Source organism: Bombus pyrosoma, linkage group LG14 (genome assembly GCF_014825855.1).
Source record: "Bombus pyrosoma isolate SC7728 linkage group LG14, ASM1482585v1, whole genome shotgun sequence".
Classification (NCBI taxonomy): domain Eukaryota; kingdom Metazoa; phylum Arthropoda; class Insecta; order Hymenoptera; family Apidae; genus Bombus; species Bombus pyrosoma.
Window position 1 is genome coordinate 9,028,368 of NC_057783.1, and position 19,400 is coordinate 9,047,767.

General features: G+C 39.8%; 1 protein-coding gene across 5 annotated transcripts in view; it reads left to right on the forward strand.

The window, feature by feature from the left end:
• The window catches only part of LOC122574640, a 248,895-nt gene that overhangs the window by 17,418 nt on the left and 212,077 nt on the right, over positions 1 to 19,400 (forward strand). The window contains exons 3-4 of one of the 5 annotated variants that reach the window (XM_043742423.1): positions 1,816 to 2,044; positions 2,120 to 2,239. The exons of 3 other annotated variants lie outside the window; for them this stretch is intronic. The gene's annotated coding sequence lies outside the window, so the exon portion shown is untranslated. The remainder of the gene's footprint in view (positions 1 to 1,815; positions 2,045 to 2,119; positions 2,240 to 19,400) is intronic. One more of the 5 variants, XM_043742424.1, reaches the window with a different exon arrangement.

The following is a 19,400-nucleotide window of genomic DNA, read 5'->3' on the forward strand; positions in this document are numbered from 1 at the left end:
CTAGGATCATTGCCCTTAGCGTCTCGAGTATCTAATTACCACGGTTACTTGTCGATATCTGTAACAATCATACTTGCTCTAGTCAATATCTTCTCTGTTGCATAAGGACAATGTCTAATCGCAACGAAGGTTCCTTTCACGCCCCTAACCCCAGCTCGAATCATAACGCTTCTCCGACATATATATATATATATATATAATACTTCTTGTATTACTAAACGTGTCCAGCGCTATAGATTTGCATCCTATCGTTTATATTATCCTGCTATCAGGCTGTATCATCAGCCTCTTCCATTCTGTAAGTATTCAATTAAAACAGTTTTCTAATAAGGCAGATGTGACAGAACATTTTTCAAAAATTTCCAATTGTATATTTAATTCCGGAAAATCTATAATTTCTGTTATATTCTGTGTGTTACAGGGGAAATTATTAAATTCATAGCACCATGTACAAATTATCTGTCCGAATGACCCCTTTGAAATCCAGTTTAGCATCGTGCAGCCACGAATCTGCATATAGCGAATAATAATCAGGTTACGAACGCCTCGAAAATATTACGAGCTATCAAGCGATATCAATTTACAAACTTTCCGTGAGATTTTCCTTTGTTTAATAAACATCTCTGGCAATTACAGCTTGGAAAGAACGTACAGGCATACCAGAAACAGCGATGTATCCAAAGGAAACAGTAATAAACAATTTCGTAAAGTTCTTTAGGCATTTAGTAAGTTAAATATACAGGTGGTATTTTCGTAATTACATAGGAAAGGCTGGTGGTTGTATTAGGTAATAAATTAGTGCGTGTGGAATCGCGAGTGTAAAACGCGAGGGTGGAAAACATAATAAACCGGTTTTTTTTCGATGGGAAATTTAGGAAACGTTGGAAATCTATTCCCGCGAAAAGCCTGTATTTTGATGTTACTCAAACTATGCTCGATAATAAATCAGTGTCAAGGTAGTCTTGTAGTGGCCGTTGAATCACCGACAAGAACGACATTTACGATGACAGATGACGTGCAAAATTATCTACAACATCGAGAGAAAGAAATAGACGAAAAGACGACGTGGAAAGAAATTATGGTCAACCGGAAGCGTAAAATGACGATAACAAGAACAATTTGTAACCTAGAAACGATAGGATGAGAGAATAGCAATTTTTATAATTACAGAATGTTTCGTAAAAAGAAAAGAAGGAAAGAGTTTAATCGATTTATATTTGCGTGTAAATCTCCGTCGAAATCTTATTCTCTTTCTCGATTGTTATCTTTTAATCGCCTACGAGTTATGCACAAGGCAGTCACCTCGGTTATTTCATCGTACGCACATTTCACGTTAAAAATAAGCGTGAATCGATGTATGTCGGGATACGTGTGTTGGTCGGTTTAGTCATAGGTACAATAATACGTGATTTCACGGTTCTTCGAATTTTCTTCGGGAAACGTATTGTACGGTTATGAATATTCTCAAGGATACAAATTTCTTCTCCTTTCTAATATAATTCGAAATTGTTTAAAAAAATTGTCTACCAATCACTGATATCGCATTCCAAAATTTTATACGACTTTTCCCCTCTGTTATCATTTTCCTTATATTTCTTCCAAAAAAATGGACGCATGACGAACGCCAGACTCTTCGTAAATTAACCCACGGCACATTCGTACCGTGTGTTTCGTGGAAATCTAATTCGAACGTTTCTGATTACACTGGCGCGTATTTTTGGGCGCATTAACAAGAAGCTCGAAACAACAGAACGCAACAGAATATACGTACGTAATAGTCTTTTTACGATTCTCCCGACTCGAATTTTCGTGCAGGTTTGCCAACGAGTAGATAACGTTGAAATTTTGTTGGCGAATCGCGTGCAAAAGTACATTTGTAAGAGACACCGGTAGTCGCCGAAAAAGAAGGGGAGAGAAAGAGAGAGAGAGAGAGAGAGAGAGAGAGCGAAAGAGTAAGAAAAGCGCAAGAGTCGATCAGGAGGGACGAACATCTCGTTGGAAGAGATACACCGTTTACTTAAGCGCTCTTGAGATATCGAAAATGGTATGTACACACTATCGATTGCTTTACATGTATATAGAAGTGCAAGCTGTATGCTGAATGCTTCTGATACTTCAGAGGACCGGACAGTTATTGGTACTTAAAAGAAGAGCATCGGAGAACCATAAACTTGGGTGTTCGATGGGTGGCGGATGGGGGAACGCGAGGAGTAGGTAGAGAGGGTTCGAGTGAGTAAAGGTGATTGTGGAGTAGAAGATGTCTCCAACGTGTGCAAGGTGCATCTGCATTTAAAGTGGCTGTGCTTGGCAGCCACTCTTCCTCCGTCAAGTCAGAATCACGCGTGCTTTTCTGTGTGTGCTTCGGTATATCCGCATTCCTTCCTGGAATTTCGTTCGCGTAATTTCTTTCCCTTTCCTTTCACTCCCGCCTCCGCCGCCTCCTCTAACGGTTGTATTTTTCCCGTATTGGATATGAGACCTGTTTCTCTTGCGTTCCGGTTCGGATATTTTTCTTCGGGAATTTCTAGGATTCCTTGATATGCCGGGAATACGAATCGTTGGTTCAACGATTAGGAGGGAATACAGCAAATGAGAAAGCGTTAACGATATCTTATTTCGGTTTCAGGCGATTCGTCTGTCAATTAATCTAGATTTCGTTTTACCGTCTCAATCTGTTCGAGACGCGACGTTTCGTGAACGCAGAAATATGAAAAAAGAACAGGCGAAGCTCTCTCATTCGTTTCCTTTGTATTAATTTTGCAATCTGCCGAGCAAACCGCTTTACATTCGAGAATTCTTGTCTGCAGCTTCTCAGGAATATCGCGCTGTATCTCCACGACAATATCGTAACGAGTAATTCTTGCTTTGCGAGTGAGACCTTACTTCTCATTTATTTTTCACGTAAAACGCGTTCAATTTTGTAGAGAAGAATTTTTTACGCGTTTCTAGTTGATGCGCTCTTCGTGGCTCTCTAGGGAAACGTCCGCAGCGATTGCATCAAGGGATACTATGGTTAATTAAAGTCGTAAATTAAGCATTGCGCACTCGTGGCCGTACCATTGCAAATACACTAGCTTTTTTACGTTTACAAATTCTCGATTTCGATATCGTGATAAAGATACAGTCAGATTTTCCAACGATTCTTTTCGTTCATCCTATTTCACAACGTTCCGTCTCAATTAAAGATGGCAGTACTTCCGGAAAAAGGGATGTTTTCAATTACATACGTCTAACGCCATAGAAAAGAAGATACGATAATAAAATAAAACGACTCTAGTGTCAGGGTATTTTGGTTATTTTGAAAAGTAGATTAACGTCGTATGTCTAGCATCAATTTAGTTAATCTCGTCAAGCATAAGCTGCCTTTGTAGGTAAAAAAAAAACTCGAATATATCTGACGGAAAAAATGTCGCGACGAGTTTATATGCTTTGAACCGCGATCCCGCAATCCCGAGCATTTTTACGTTTGATAATCCTGCAAAGCGTAGCGCGCGAGCTGCGAAAGGTCGACAAACTGTTGCAAAGTTGAACGCCGGGGCCGTGAGCTAAGCTGTATCCGTAACGTAAGGACCAAGGGTCTATTGTTTGTATTCCCATGTGTGTATGGTTTCTTGAAAAGCCAGGCCCATAATTTTAACGTTTTTGCTGCTTCTCTTCCCCTACCTCTTTTTTCCTGCCATCTCTCCCTTTTCCCTCTGTTCTCGTCTCCGTTTCTCTTGAGCCTTTATCATTCGAGACCAGGATGAAAGCACCGACCGCATGAAAGCCCGCCTTTTTGCCCGGCGAAATAAAAATTACCATGTCAGACATAAACTGCTTTCTCTCTTTTTCTCTCTTTCTCTCCCTTATTCGTTTTTCTCCCCACTCCTAACTCCCCTTCTTTTTCTTCTTTTCCTCTAAACTGTATTCTGTACGCTGTAGGTCTTTTTTTCTTTGTCCCTATCATTCCTATACGTGTCTTCGCTCGTCCTCTTCAGGAGAACAAAGATTCTCTGGCTTGTGTTTCTCTCACGGAGCTTTATTAACGCGCTATTCAAACCGTAACGGGTGCGAGGATTTTTAGTCGCGTGTACATACACCTTCGAATATAAATAATATTCGCGCACGTCGTTGGCGCACGATTCCTCGGCTCTTTATACTTTACAGAGAGCAGCTTGCTCGTATATACTTCGCTATCTTTGAAAAATCGCTCTCTTGGTCCAGGGTTTTCTTTTCCTTTTGATATAGTTGGATTGCCAGATGAGTAGATACTCTCGGAGATTGTGAAAGTATCTTGGTGATCACCTATTAGCTATTAGCTAACCTAGGTGCTATTAGCTTCGCATTTAAGATTATTTTCCTGATAAATTCGAATATGATCATTTGTAAGATTTGTGCAAGAAGTTACCTTCCTTTAGATTAACAGCGCTTCTTCCATCTTTTTACACGCTTGTAAACTTCAGATTTAGCTGCGGATTTCAGATTGAAGTTCTTAAATGTTAAATAGGAAGATATGAAAGTAACTGGAACAAAAACTATATCGTGCCGCTTAGGGAGTTAAGGGGAAACGTAGGTTTAATGAAAATTCGATGCTTACGCGTGACAAGACGGTTGGAGCTTCCTTAATTTCAAAGTTACTTTATGCCGGCGGTATTTCGTATGATTTTCCTTCGTTTCACGCACGCCTTTGAAAATGGATAGATTATGAAACGTGGACTGTCGCGTAATCTAAAGTTATGGCGACTGAGCCGACCATATCTTAGTTCGCAGCAGATTTAAAATTGGTTCTCTCTAGAAATCCCATCGCAATTTCCCCACCTCAGGTACTTCTGTGGAAAGTCAAACGGTATTATACTCGGGCGAAGATTTCGCGAAATTTAATTAATTTTATACCAGGAAAGGAACGTGTGTACATATGTGTGTTTTCTTTTCGTTGATACCGCGGGAAGAGCGTTTCTTTTGTAAAAATATCGTTTGCGCTCGCCGCGAACGTTCAGTTCGCCTTTTCGTTCGACATCCGGCTTTAAAACAGAACTTCGCGTTAGATACGGATGAATTGTGCGATAATCTCTGCACGCGGCAAATCCACGAAAAGCTTTAAAAGTTTGCCAAACTCTGGCGAACTTAGTCTTCCGAGAGTCATTAATACTCGTGTAAATTTTTAACGAGCATCTTCTATCACGGTCGCCAAAGATGTGTAGAATGGACTTTATGCTTAATGAACTTTTATTCACCTCGAAGAATAAATTCTCCGTTCTGTTCTAACCAAGTTTCACCGAATGATACGTCGAGTATATTACATATATTACAATTGGAACGCGCAAGAGTCGAGCCGTAGTCAACCTGTGAGTGCTAGGTTCATCGAGACAGTTTGTCGGACTATTTAATACTTAATCAACTACTGTCACACTGTTAATATATATGACAGTTAACGTGTTAAAAGATATCTGTCTGCGATTTAACACAGTTCTACGTAGCTTTGGCAATCCAATAAAGCGTTAAATTGAAAGCGCTAATCTATCGCTGTTTTATACGTACATACTTCTCTCAATGTGTCTCGCAATTCACTGAATCATAGTTAATTGCGAGTCATATTTCACGCTATTCACGCCCGAGGTTTCAGATCTTTATCTATTCAATTTTATGCCGACTCCCTTGTCGGGAACACGTAAACTTTGACGCCTCAGCAATTTTACGATCTCGCTATATCGTCAACTATACTATAACATCGCTTCTGGCGTACGAAACGACGATGGAAAATAAGGAACGAGCTGGTGAACACACACAGATACACGCTAGAGGACCCGCGTGTACACACGTCAAGCGAGGGCCGAACTTAACGCTTGACTAAACCGGGTTTTCTTCTCGCGACAAGGAAGAAAACACGATGCCTGTTTTACCCTTGCTTCCGTTATCCAGCTGATGTTCCTCGTCCTCTCACTCCTTTTTCTTCGGCGTTTTCCTCTCTGTCTCTCGCGGCTGCTTCGCTCTTCCAAGAATCCTATGAATATTTCAACGGCGGAACCTCGGCAGCAAGCTTAAATCGTGTATGTGGGCACACACGTGTTTGTATAATATGTAAACACTCGAAGCTTTGATTTCACTCGCCACGTGAATTATTCGACCCGAGACAATGAGATTCTGAACAGTTCTTGCAGAACGGCGTTAGTTCGTTGGCTTGTCAAGAGGATTGTTGATTATTCGATTGATTTTCTCGTCCCGAGTTGGTCGAATTCGCGTCCATTTTCACATTGGAGGTTTTTCGCTGTACGTCGGATAAATTGCTTTGTGATGATGAGTGGCGGATAGAAAGGGGTGTAATCACCTTAAAAGTGCTCCATAAAAGAGTCGTCGTTAGCTGAATGACCCTACATTCACCTGGCCATATTATATCCGCTCTTCGATCAAATACTCATCATGTAAATTACGCCGCACTATACTTTGTTATTCTATTAATGGCGCGGAGAGACGGAGCGAAACTTCGTTTTCTTCTTTTTCCCTTTTTAGGATAATTATTTCGATTGCTCGCAAATATGGCAATCATCGGTTGGACGTTAACGAGATCAAAGCAAATGGTGTAATTTTAATACGATTATCTTATCAAGATGATAGAAACGAAGTCGGAAGAATTAGAAAGAAGAGGGAAAGAAAAATACGCGAAAAATACAAGTAGAATAGAAACGTTCGAAACGGCCATGTATTCTTAACGAATTAATTTTCAAAGAAACGGCTAATGAAGTTTCACGAATGGCGAAGGTTAGAGGGAAATTTCAGCAAAAGAGTCTGACGAACGCTTCGTTATACTTACATTTCGCGCGATGCATTCAGATAACGGTAAACGCTATTATAACGCTGCTCGTTACAGCGATCTCACGTTATCTCATAAGACCAATTTGCGAAACGGAACAATCGTAATCGAAACAAAATTTATTCCATCGGGGAATTATATGGCTCGATAGTACTAATGCCCGCTGTTACCAAGGTTGTTTTATGAATATCCGTGGTACGCGAACTTTATTATAATTATCGGCGAACGTTGCTATGAAAATTGCAATAAAATTCGGCCCGCGATTAATTAGATCGGAATGCAACCGGGTTGATAAAGTAAGCGTGTTCAACGTGCTTCATATAACCGGATAGCGAAACGGTGGAACAAACGGTAAAACAAATGGTAAAATGAACCGCGTCTCACCGATCTTTTCCAGAAGTAGGAGGGTGACATGGAAAACCATAGTGTTCGCGGTTCCCGCTAACAGTCCTCGTGAAACGCTACAATACGCCTCGTTATCTGGCAAGGCATATTTCGAAAACGAATCGCGACAGTTTCCAAGCGTTGGCGTTTATTCGATCGCATCGACACGGCCGGGAATATATAGGGGAAGGGGGTGGAATCGAGCATTGTCCATAGGTAATAAACTTTCGGCTAATCGAAATCTGGTGTAAGCGGCATCGCATTGTGCATTCCTTGTACGCGGAGATTTGCGTAGCCGGCTTCGAATTTCGCAGGCTGTCGCTATGCCGGGGCATAAATTGCCCCTTTGTGTATCTTCCGGGATTGTGTAACAGGTTGTTGGCAACGTTGGATACGCAATGAACGACTTTGGGGGAGAGGATCTGGTTTGGTGGAGAAGGGCGAAGAGAAAGGACGGAGAGAGAGGCCATCACCACCGCCGCTGGATACAAAACACCGTTTCGCTGGGCCGATTGCTTTGTAACAACAACGACATGTAATTAGAATGCGCGGACGGCCGCCATGTTATAGTTAAACGCAAATGAATCAACGGGGAAAACAGGAAGAGAATAACGAAACGATGGCTGGCCGAATAAAGAGCGGTGGTAGCTCGAAATGCACACAATTACAGATCGATATCGATGTATGAACGGGACACTGGGGTGAGAAGAGGGAGAGGGGCCACGAGGATGGCAAATGATTCCGCTACGCGAAAACAGAAGCGGCTTTAACGAGCTCTCTGCGCCGCGCAGATAGCTATGCAAAATACGTTTTCTCACGCGCGACGATACGCCCGCGCTCGCCCTCGCGCTCAAACCTACGGCCGAGGACAAATTGACTTTGATATGGGAAGGAATAAAAGCCGAATGAAGGAACGAACGAATAAAGCTTTGGCTGTTTCGGGTCAAAAAAAGCTGAGTCCGATGTTCTTTCTTCTTTTTCTTCTCTTTCTTTATTTCTCTTAGCTCCGTGCAACCCAGAAAAGTTATACGGTGAAAATCTCCAGGGAAAATTGGCCGACCGTTTGCATTCCTTCAGCAACCAAATTTCCACCGGTTCCATTTCCTCGATGTGCGCTACGTCAAACACGAGTCGCCCCGTAGCAACTTCGGCTGCCAATGACGTCGACGAAAGTTTGTCGAGGCAGTCGAGCAACCAGCGAAGATTTTCCTTCCGTTCGTTCCTTACGATTTCGTCCAACGATCTCAGTCGTTCGCCTTCCGAATGATCGATTAGTCAATTACGGCTATTTATTTATTTCTAGGAAGTTGAAAGCTTAAAGAATGCACAGAGCGTACTCGATCGAAGACTTTTTCATTCCCTCGGGAATTCGAGGATTATGCTCGTCGATGGCCGCTCGATTCGCCAATGGTTAAACGAACGTGAAAAACGGCATAATTTGAATGGCATTGCCGAAAATTTGTATCTCCCAACAAATAAGTTAATCTATTCTGTTTTCGTTTGATCGTCTCGCCGATATGTTTGGAATTCAATACGCGCTTTGATCGGTCTACCATGTGTCCCTATGAAGAATTTACAGCATCGGTTGTTCGACTGAACAAATGCGTTTCGAATACTCGCGAAAATAAACACGAACAGTTTATAGCACGCCATTAATGTTGTGCACAATCGTTTACAGACTGCTGTCTGCTAGACAGCCCCTTTAAAACATACTTCGTTGGATTTTCGAATTACCGGTGCACTTTGCAAAATCCAAACAGCGGCGAAATAACATTGCGAGCCACTTTGAGGTTTGCGAAACATTTCCAAATGCACATTTGCTTTGCGCGGGCGGCAAAATCAATAACAAGTCCACCGACTTGTTGAAACGAGTATTGCTAATAACTAACAGGAAAGAAGTTTGTACCTTCAGTCGTACGGTTTGTAGCTATTTAGATTGGAATATCTTAGTACCCTGTAACGTTTAATTTTAGAAATATCGAGTCGTCGTGTGTTTGTGACATAATTCAGAAAACGAATTCTATTTGCGATATATTTCAGGACACCGTGACAGCCAACAATGTGTTTTATCTCCGTTTTAGCTTAATCAAAATTCCGCTGGAATTACAGAAATTATCTTGCTACTCTTACAGAGCCAAGAATTTTTATCCTCCGTGTAACATTTAGGGAGTAGGAAGAAAACATGTACCTAACGCCTTCGTAAGTTCTATTGCGAAGACACCTAGTGATTGTAAAAAAATGTGCGGAATGTCATTTAACCGAGCAGTATGTAATATTCGTAACTAATCAGTAACTAGTCGCAAAATAATTACCGCTCGGGATGTCAATAACAGATTAGCTTCTTGTCAGAGAGTACAATATCTATCGCTGTGCGACAGAATTTATGACAAGGCTGTATGTTTTTAGAGCAGACTTTTTTTACACGACAAAATCTCCTCCGTGGGTGACACGGGAGTTGCATAAGTCACCGATAAAAAAGGAACTGCGTATCAAAATTTTTCAACATGTGCATAAATCGTCGGTCAACTCGCGTTCTTTTCTGCTGGAAGTATGATCGATGAGGGTTGCGATCAACGAAACGTAAGGAAGAATGTGGTTTCAATTTTTTCCTGGCTGACAAATGATTCTCGCACCTACCAATCGGACAAGAACCTGAAACGTTATGTATCATCACTTGCACAACAATACCTCCACCATGTTGTCAGGATACGTTTTATACGCCGATTTATTTATTATGACTTTTCAGCGACTCTGCACCACCGCTGCTGAAAGATTTTATGCTCTTCAGAATCCAATTCTCACGAAATATATAAAGCGACGAATACTATATATCCCAGGTTTCATTTATTGTATTTTAACGATGGAACTTTCAATCACATTTGCGATAGAACATTTTTCTCCGACTTTCGACTAAGATTCGTATTTTTCGTTTTGCAAAAGTTTCACGTACCGCGAAATTTTTTTCACGTTAAAAGCAGATAACGTTAGGGAGCGAGCTTGAAAAATTATATCGACATTCTGTATCGACTCGACAGAACTAGAAAATATTCAGTGGGGAATTTTAGGCTGTTGGTGCGGTTGATGCACCGATTAAACGTTCTACACCTATAGGATTTATCTTTCTCACTTCCGTTTTTCGACGTAGTCTAATTTTGAATAAATTATCCTGCATTGAGCTGTTCAATTAAAATAATCCACTCTCAAAGATACGAAAAGAAACGGTTAACAATTTTTTCAAGTATATCGACAGTTTCGTAGTCTCCGTAAATCAGTTTGACACGGTATTTTCGTAATTAACCATAGAAATGAAATATTTTTTAATCGCACGGTTAACTAAAAATCTGTGCTATTCGAAATTGCTTTAGGAACTGCTAAAAAGGGTTGTGAAATCACCGGGGCACTAAAATAAAGCTAGCAGCGTATGCTTTGTTTAAAAATAGAGATTTTAACATGAAATAGGAACATGAGATAAGCCACTCCTGCAGATGGCTGTAGATTTGTGTAAGCAAAATAATAAAAGCTTCTGAAGTGGAAAAATGTTTACGTATCTATAATATAGTTCGCGTGAACGATAAGCGAGGCGGATTGAAGTGTTTAATTTCCTACTACAAAAATCCGTTTGGTCGTTAATCGCTGATTACTGGATCGAAGAATACTAACTCTTTTTCACTTTGTAAATAACGTTTCGTAAGAGTTTTCTAATTTCGTAAGAACATCGTAATCACAGGATAAAGCTAGAGGGTTATAGCGCGGCCGCAGAGGGTATAGTAGATACTTCACTCGAGGATTTCTCGGTTCTTGTTCCGGTGTCTAACTTTTTATGCTGTTCTATGCAGTGAAATGACGCAGTAAATTCTTGTTGCATGAATTTAGTTCCGTCTTGTATAATAAAGTAGACGTATTTTCTGCTCGGTATCTTCACGCGACTAAGAATAACGTACTGTTCTAAAATATTGTACACGTAGTGGCTCGTTTGATCGTTGTTTGGAACGATTACATCGTTGTTACGCGGAATAAAAGATAATTAATAATTTTGCATCGAAAAATCGGAAATCAGTATTAAAAATCAGGACGGGAAAAGTAATTGAAAGTGGTACGCTTCAGCGCGCTAATAATTTATAAGAATGAAAAATTCATAGATTTATGGATTCCCATTATCCATGTTGTTCCCACTACAACAAAAAGTCAGGCTTGTGTTTGCCAAGCTCCAGTTCGTTACCCTTAGTTACCACCGGCTAGCCCGATCGATAGGGAGACATTAATCTCCTTAACAAAATCTCACCTTAATTGCAAATTACCTCTGAGAGCCGTGCCAGCGTGTAATTCAATCCCGATATTTGGCCACAGAAATGGCGTTTCGTCGGTTTACGATCACTGTTTTAAAAACAAATTGCTGGGCTAAGCCTTTGGTCTCAGACGGCGTCTTCAGATCGCAGGCTGTCTACGGCGGTTGTTTGTCGTAGTCGATAAAAATAAAATCCCGCAGTGCGTCTATTGGAAATTGCGATCGATTTGGAATAATTAAATTTGAAGCACGTGGAGAGACTAAACTAAACTATGAACTGTGAATTTAATGATATTGTGCGATTCAATGATAAATAATTCGCATCGTGTAAACGATCGTAGAGCTTAATAGGAAACGAGGATAGGCCCGTGTCGCCGGAAATCAGTAATTTCAAGACTGCAGTTACTGCAGGGTTAATTAGTGCTTGAAGCTTGCAAGCCACGAGTCCCTTTACTGCATATTAGGCGGGAGTAAAAGCGGTACGACCTGGTACGGTCTAGCCACTTCTTTTTTGAGGGTGGTATGTGGTATTAGCGCTGTTTCGCCAAGGCACCCTTCAATTTAACCCCTTTCATTTAAAGCACACACTCGCAGACCGACGATTTCGCCTTTAGGAGAAATTCAGGTTAAAGAGCAAAAGTTTGACTTTGAGAAATGACGGACAATGTTTGTACGCGAAGAACTTTTTGCTTTATCTGTACAGAGCCGAAAGAAATTCAACGAGCTTCGCATGTTACCTATCGAATGTTATTGGATAATTCGCAAACGTCATTATATTATTGAACTAAAAATAAATTTGGATCGGAGAAACGGTCAATAACCTTCATTCAGAAAGTATCGTATTTCTCAACATTTTCATTTGCTATTAGGAAATTTACTGACTTCCAAGCTGTTATATATGTCGTGTATGCATGAAATTTATAAAATTTGTCGTTAAGTCAACGCTCTCGGGCGTATCTGCACCAACACGAAGTATATGATATAATAATACCTTGCTTGATATGACGCTCGCGTAATGTCAACAAATTTCTATAATTATGTTTGCTAATGTAACTCCGGCATGTAGCGCATGGGAAAGTGGTGGGCAGCCTAAGTAGTATTTCTGAGAATCTTAGTCTCGCAGAAACCTCCGTAAGCTCTCCACGCGGATATTTAGGTAATGAACACCAACATACTCGCGTTAATTACTGTTTGTAACCAGCTCCTGCGTAGTCCTTTCTACGAGTTTTCTTACAATATTGCCCGTTGAAGCCACCAGAGATACCCGAGTATAAAATATTTGCGTTTTGTCATAAATTACGAACGACCGTGAATTCAAAATATTTCTTACGCGAACTGGTGCTGCGAGAAAACGCGTATGAGCAGAGACCAAACGAATTAACGATTTAACAAACCTTCTTATAAGAGAAATCTTTCAATTTTGAAACAGCATCGTGAAGAATGCCGAGAATATGAATTTATTTAGCGACGGATAGAGACATACTTTATACCAGCTAAAATCGTTCCATAGAAATTTCAGGAACTTGTTTTATTCCAGATTTGAGAATTTTTAAATCTGCAAATCCTTGCAAGAACGCTTCATTATGCGCCGATATATTAGACAGATGGAGAGTCGTGAGTGGGAGAGATCAATCGTGAACGTTAAGTTGCCGAGCGCCGATTTGTAACATCCCGACATTCGAGCGGACAGGAAGTGCAGCTACTAGGAAGAAACATGTTTCACAGATTAATAGCTGGCGTACACGTTACCATCGAGATAATTAACATACCGTATTTACATAGACATTAGACAAACAGTTGATTAGAAAGATATAGGTGTGCCTCGACGTCGTATAGGCACCGGGAAGGGTGGCTGACGCTCGTAAGGGAGGGCTAGCGTGCCGTTGTAAATACAGCCCGTATTCCACTAGATAGGGGTGTGATTCATGGGGGACAACCGCCACGATCTATAGATCCACCCCGATACCGAGACATCTCCCACCCTGCCACCCTCTTACACCCTTCTCACTCCCGACAGTCCTAAACCAAGGCTTTTCCTCATGCACGCAAACAGTCCATACGTTTCACCTGGATAAGGCGCGTCCGTAATGTATGGAATCTCTCAAGAAGTTAATGAACGGGCTAACACGAGCCTGGAACGAGTAGAAGAAAAAAGGTTTCCTTTCGCTGCGATCGCTCGGCTATCTTCTTTCGCAAGTTCTCTCTCCTTTCCGAATTCACAACTATCGTAATCCATAGGAAAATCCTGTTATTGCGCTATTGTAATGTCTCATTTAATGAATGGGTTAGCCGAGACGGGTGAAAAAAAAGTTTCCCTCTTCCTGATATTACGCCGGCTATTTTCTTGGAGATCACCGAAGCACGTTGCTATTTCGTGATGCTCGTAAAACGATATCTCGATGAAGAAGCTTCTTATTTCTTTCGTTTATTCATCGTTCATTGGGTGTAATTTGGTTGGAAGAGGTATAATTGATAGTCGAAACGAGTTAGGTTCGTATTATCCATTTTTAATCTATCCAATCAGTAATTTGTTCGATACGTTTCACCATGTTAATTATCTCGATGGTAACGTGCCCATCGGCCATTAATCTGGAAATCCGTTTCCTTCCAGTGCTATCGTTATTGTCTTTAACAGAGATTGCATGCTCGCGACTGAATTAAAGAACCACACAATTATCTGGCTAATCGTGTATCGTGTACGCGAACGCATATGCATAAATCATTTCTGTACAAAGATGAAGGTAAAACGGCTGGAAATACGTCGAACGAAAATTGATATTTCTGGAAGGAAGAATGTGTAAATGACATTAATACCCAGCCCTGCTAAATTGTACGGGTGCATTTTGTAGACTACAATCATTACTGCACCCTGCACCAGCCGGGTCTTTCTTGAAATGCACTCTGTTCATGCAAACTTCATCGAGTATCGATTTTACAATAACAGGCAGAACAGCGAAAACCGACTCAGCCGATGTTGCTGGTATCTGTTACGGTAGTACTGTTGCTTATAGGGTCAGTCTCAATGACGTCACTTTCTATCTTAAATCGTTAGCCACGATCGCGAAAGAATGCGTTTCTAATATCGATTATACATTACCAGATGCGAGTCGAACTGATCTGAACTTTGAAAATCATCGTTAGCAGATTGAGAATGTTCATTTACTTTGACTACTTGATATATTTTTGCATATGTATCTGCAAACACATAAATATCAACGGATCGATTGTTATGTCGATCTGGAATTATAATTTCTTTAATTTAATGATATTTTAATCTGGGAACATGTATCGAGGTTAAGAAAGTTGAGTAGAAATAGTTTTACGTAAATCGTAAAACGGATTAAAAAGCAAAAGTCGATGTGAGAGATTACGTTTTATAACTACTGTAGATTTAGCGGAATACAAAAACGCCTTGCAACTCGCTACGTTCGCTGTCTCCGGGTGTTTTACATAGGTTGTATTTCTGAGAGTTTATTTTTTATTCCTTTTTTCAGCCCCTCCGCAAGCCTGTTCTCCATGCGAATGCCGTGTGCACGCATTGCCGCGTATCCGCAACGGTGCCGTTCTTTGTTTTAATGAACGTAGTTTACGCTGGTTTAAATTCCGTCGCGCAGGATTTTTAAATATCCAGCATCCACTCGTAGACATAATTCAAATGGCACTTTAGCTGCCCGTTGATTAACGAAATAAAAATTTCCCTCGAACGTTGAATTTCATTTATTTTGGTGCAACGGAGAAGGATCAGGCGCACCTTTATTTCCCTGCTCTCTGGAGTCGTTTATAACGAAGAACTATCAGCCGACTGTCACGCAGTTTCTGCGGGATATTCGTCGGAAGAAAGTCGGCGGAAAATTTGTTAAATCGCTCGTTTACGAGCGTACGTTAACGTGCTCTGAATCGTAACGGGACGGTTCTTTAATTTAAATTTTAATACTAAACGATGGCTACTACGCGATAAATCGAGAGATTGGCGAGTTTCGGTTAACACATTTCCACCAGCACACGCGTTTTTTGCTGCGAGGTTATTTCTTTGAAGTTACAGCGAAATTACTTTTCTAGGTGTGGCCTCCATTGTTTTAGGACGTGTAATTTCATGTATCTTGATGACACCCAACAGTGCCGTAATACAAACCAAAAGACCCGTCAGCAGTGCACTTTCTTTTGTTTCCTCAGTCTGCTTTTAAATGTCGTTCTTTTGTCGCTCACCCTGCAAGAGAGCGGCAAAGAATGTCTAATGAAGCACCACCTTGATCTTACGGTAAAAAAAAAAACGACTTTGGAATCGTGCAACGAGGCAGCGAGGCCACACGTCTCAAAGTTAGCTCTTTTCTTTACTTAATTTTAGGAGAATAGAATTCACCGGTGCGGTGGTAGTTAATCCACGAGCGAAAGGAAACGTATGTTTGTAACTAAATCGTGTAATCGATTTCTAACAATTTTTGACTGTGATGATATCAAACCTTGATATCTTTAATTATTATCAACACCGGATAACGGTAACAATACCCGTTTCTTTATTCTTTTCTTACTCACAACTGATAAATACGCGCGCACATATTTGTCCAGAATTTTCGCACTTTTTTAAGAGTGAAAAATATCTGCTCTTTTGTAATAGACGCGTAGAAAAGAAGAGAAGAATATGAAATGAAATTTCTGTTGATTAAACGCGAGCGATATTCGATTCAAAAGAATTCTGCGTGGTGAGGTAGGCGAGGGGGTGAAAAAATCTCTATTTGGCTTTACTATCAGGAACCGGGCATCGTTTCATTTATCCAACGGTCGCGTTTTCTGACGACACGGAATTGCCGCGCGTTCGCGAAGATGTAGCTGCATTTGCCGGATAATGAAAACTTTAATTGCCTCTAAGCAAGACGGCACGACAATTCGTTCACAGGGTTGAGGCAAGGGCTGAGGCAAGGGAAAATTGTACTTACGAGCTCTTGCTTCGGAGACAACTTCTTGGTGGACTTTTACATAAATGAAGAAATCCCGTAACTTTGGCCGCCTTTGTACTTTCAGATACAACGATGTCGTATTTTCTCTCGTATAATCGTAATTGAATTTGTTTTTGCATCTCGCCCGTCTTTGAAGGGAAAATGCATTACCGTGCAACGAGGCGAAACATTCGATTAATAAAACAACCACCGGGGAATCGTAAAATTATTACGCTTGAAAATTATTTTTCTTTCACCGTCGGGACGATTAAGGAATTGGGAATCGGACTCGTTTTCTTTTCGTCTTGTAATTTAATTGCTCGATGGATAATTGAAAAGTTTTGAAAAGCGAAAGAACTTCCGACGGTTTCTCCAATCTTATCTTTTCCATATCTTCTCTTCAGGTGAAGTTAGTTATTGTCCTTCCAAGTTTCTCCCGAGGACGTATTTTTGTAACGTAAATGTTTAATCGAGCATACCACTGTTCACTTAATGCCTTTCGAGTGTCTCAGCCCACGAAAATCCCAGCCCTTTCACCGGCAGACGTCATGCATAAAACAGAATTCAATTATGTGCAAGACTTATCGCTTCTTGAAGTACAGATAACAGAGAGGAGACTGCCTTTGAGATGGTCTTCTTTAGTATTCACCACGCTGTCTTGGCTTTTTTAACCGAACTTTGGAAAAATCTGGTTATCTATACGATTTCCTCGGTGAATTTAATTAATTTGCTCGAGTAAATATAATCTTTGTGCGAGGAGAAGTTATGAATACTACCTTCGGAGTAGGACTTGTTCCACAATTTTTAGCGATTGTTCGCTTCTTAATTGCATGAAAATTTAAAGTGACTTTAGCATTTTCTTCTCCTTTTTTTTTTTTTTTCTTTGAAGAAGTATCATCGAGATTTTTATTCCAACTGCCTTGAATTGGATAACCGAAAAACAAACTGTCAATTTACGAATGATAGCATGGACAGTAACGAGTGATTTATTGACTTTTATTCGATAGAATAATTTTGAAAGCAATGAAATTTATGTTTGCATAGAGAGCAATGGATGTAAGCGAACAGGAAAATGAAATATTCATGAATCAATTCGCGTAAAAGCTTGTATCATCTAATCTGATGTATCATAGTGATTATCGCAAATTGTTGCAATATGCACAACGTATATCGCAAGTTCGGGGAAAATGTGCATTTTAATCTAGGTAATTTGCTTGAAACTTTGTTTCCTTCGTAACCAGTGGAAACGCGGATATCTTTTCCCGTGTATTAGAGTTGTAGTTTGTTCCTGTATCATTCGTTGAAAACAAGCGTAATTCAAAGGATTTCTACCTTGAAACAGACATACATAGCGAGAAAGGATATTACATCGCATCTTTCTTTACGCTTGTTTCTAACAGAAAAATAATTATTTGCAAAGGATTGGTATATTTCTTCGCGTAGCTCGGATATTAATTATTTTTGAAATAGAGGTCGGAGATAGGATCGAACTCGCTGAAAATGAAATAAATTCGAAAAAACGATCGTTGAACGTTGAAAAGATTTTCGAAATTTTAAATAAGCACGGCATATTGTTTTATACAAGGATTTCTCTGTTTTTCATTATCTTTTTTTCGGTCGAATGTCAGACTTAGAGATACTAGCTTTCGGAGAAATTTCTCAGGATCTGCAACAAAGGTATAAAAACACTTTGGAATATTCAAGAATACTTTACCGTTACACGCTTCTAAAGCGTAAAAATGATATTTTACATGCACTATATGAGATCGTAAACGCGTAAAACGATTCACGAAACGTTTAACCAAGCTCATAAAACCGGTTCACGTCGACCAGGCACGTACGTGTCGGTTTTCATCATTTACCTTATCACTACAATCCTTTATAGCTCATGAACAAGCGTGGACCACGTTCGCTCCAATGATAGAGTATTGGATTTGTACCTTATGTCAAGTAACTATAACATATATAACTACGATATCACGATCGTATTTAGCACTTCTTGTCGTCTAAAGTGTTTCAAAAGTAAACGAGATGGCTTACACGAAACGGTCGGGGCACATTTTATCGGTCGGTGTTATATTTAAAGAAAGTTACGTATATAACTGGTAAGAAGATAGACAATGCAGCTTCTATGAATTTTCGTTCTTTGGTATACTAGATTAAATTAAGATTTATATTGGAACGTAGACTATATTAAGATATTCGCTATAGTAACACGTATCGATAATTTTGCTATGAAACTTTGTGATGAACGATGAATGAAATTTCAATTGAGATATAGGTACAGTTCACGTATGATAATTATTTGTTATTATATAGCACGGTAGATAATTAAAATCCAATTAGAACACGTTAAGCAATGTAGTTAATTAAAATGATTAAATTATTATTCGGTTGAATTATTATTGATCGATTATTATCGCATTAAAGAACAAAATGATGTGACAAAAATATTAATATAAACAATTTCAATCATTATTTAGCCGAGGAATGGAAGAATATTCGCGGATATACGGTTATTCGGAAAAACTGAAATGATTTTTACATGAGTATAAAAATGTATAAATGTCGAGCGCAAAGCAAAAGAAAAATGAAATTCATGCGAGATAAATTGAAAGTTTATGATTTATGACGATAAGTAGAAAGATCCGCTCGCATCGTGCCAACAGTTTGCAGATCGTATACTGACACGAAAAATACAAAAAGAGAAGAAGAATCGGGAGGAAAAAATGCAGTGCTAGACCTCATTAATTATGTGTAGAGGCGAACAAAGTAGATTATATCAAATGCCTGATTCGTTCCGCGAAATATTCAAAATTATCTCTCAGGATGTAAAGAAACATAAAATGTTAAATTATAACATATCATATCGTCCAATTATAATTTTTCAAACTAGCGGTTAACTTAGATAGGACAAATCGGCGATAAACTATTTACAAGTGCTGGGTAATTAAAATAAAACCTAGTTCTAGATAAAAGTCTGAAATAAATGTAGCTGTGCAGCAAATGC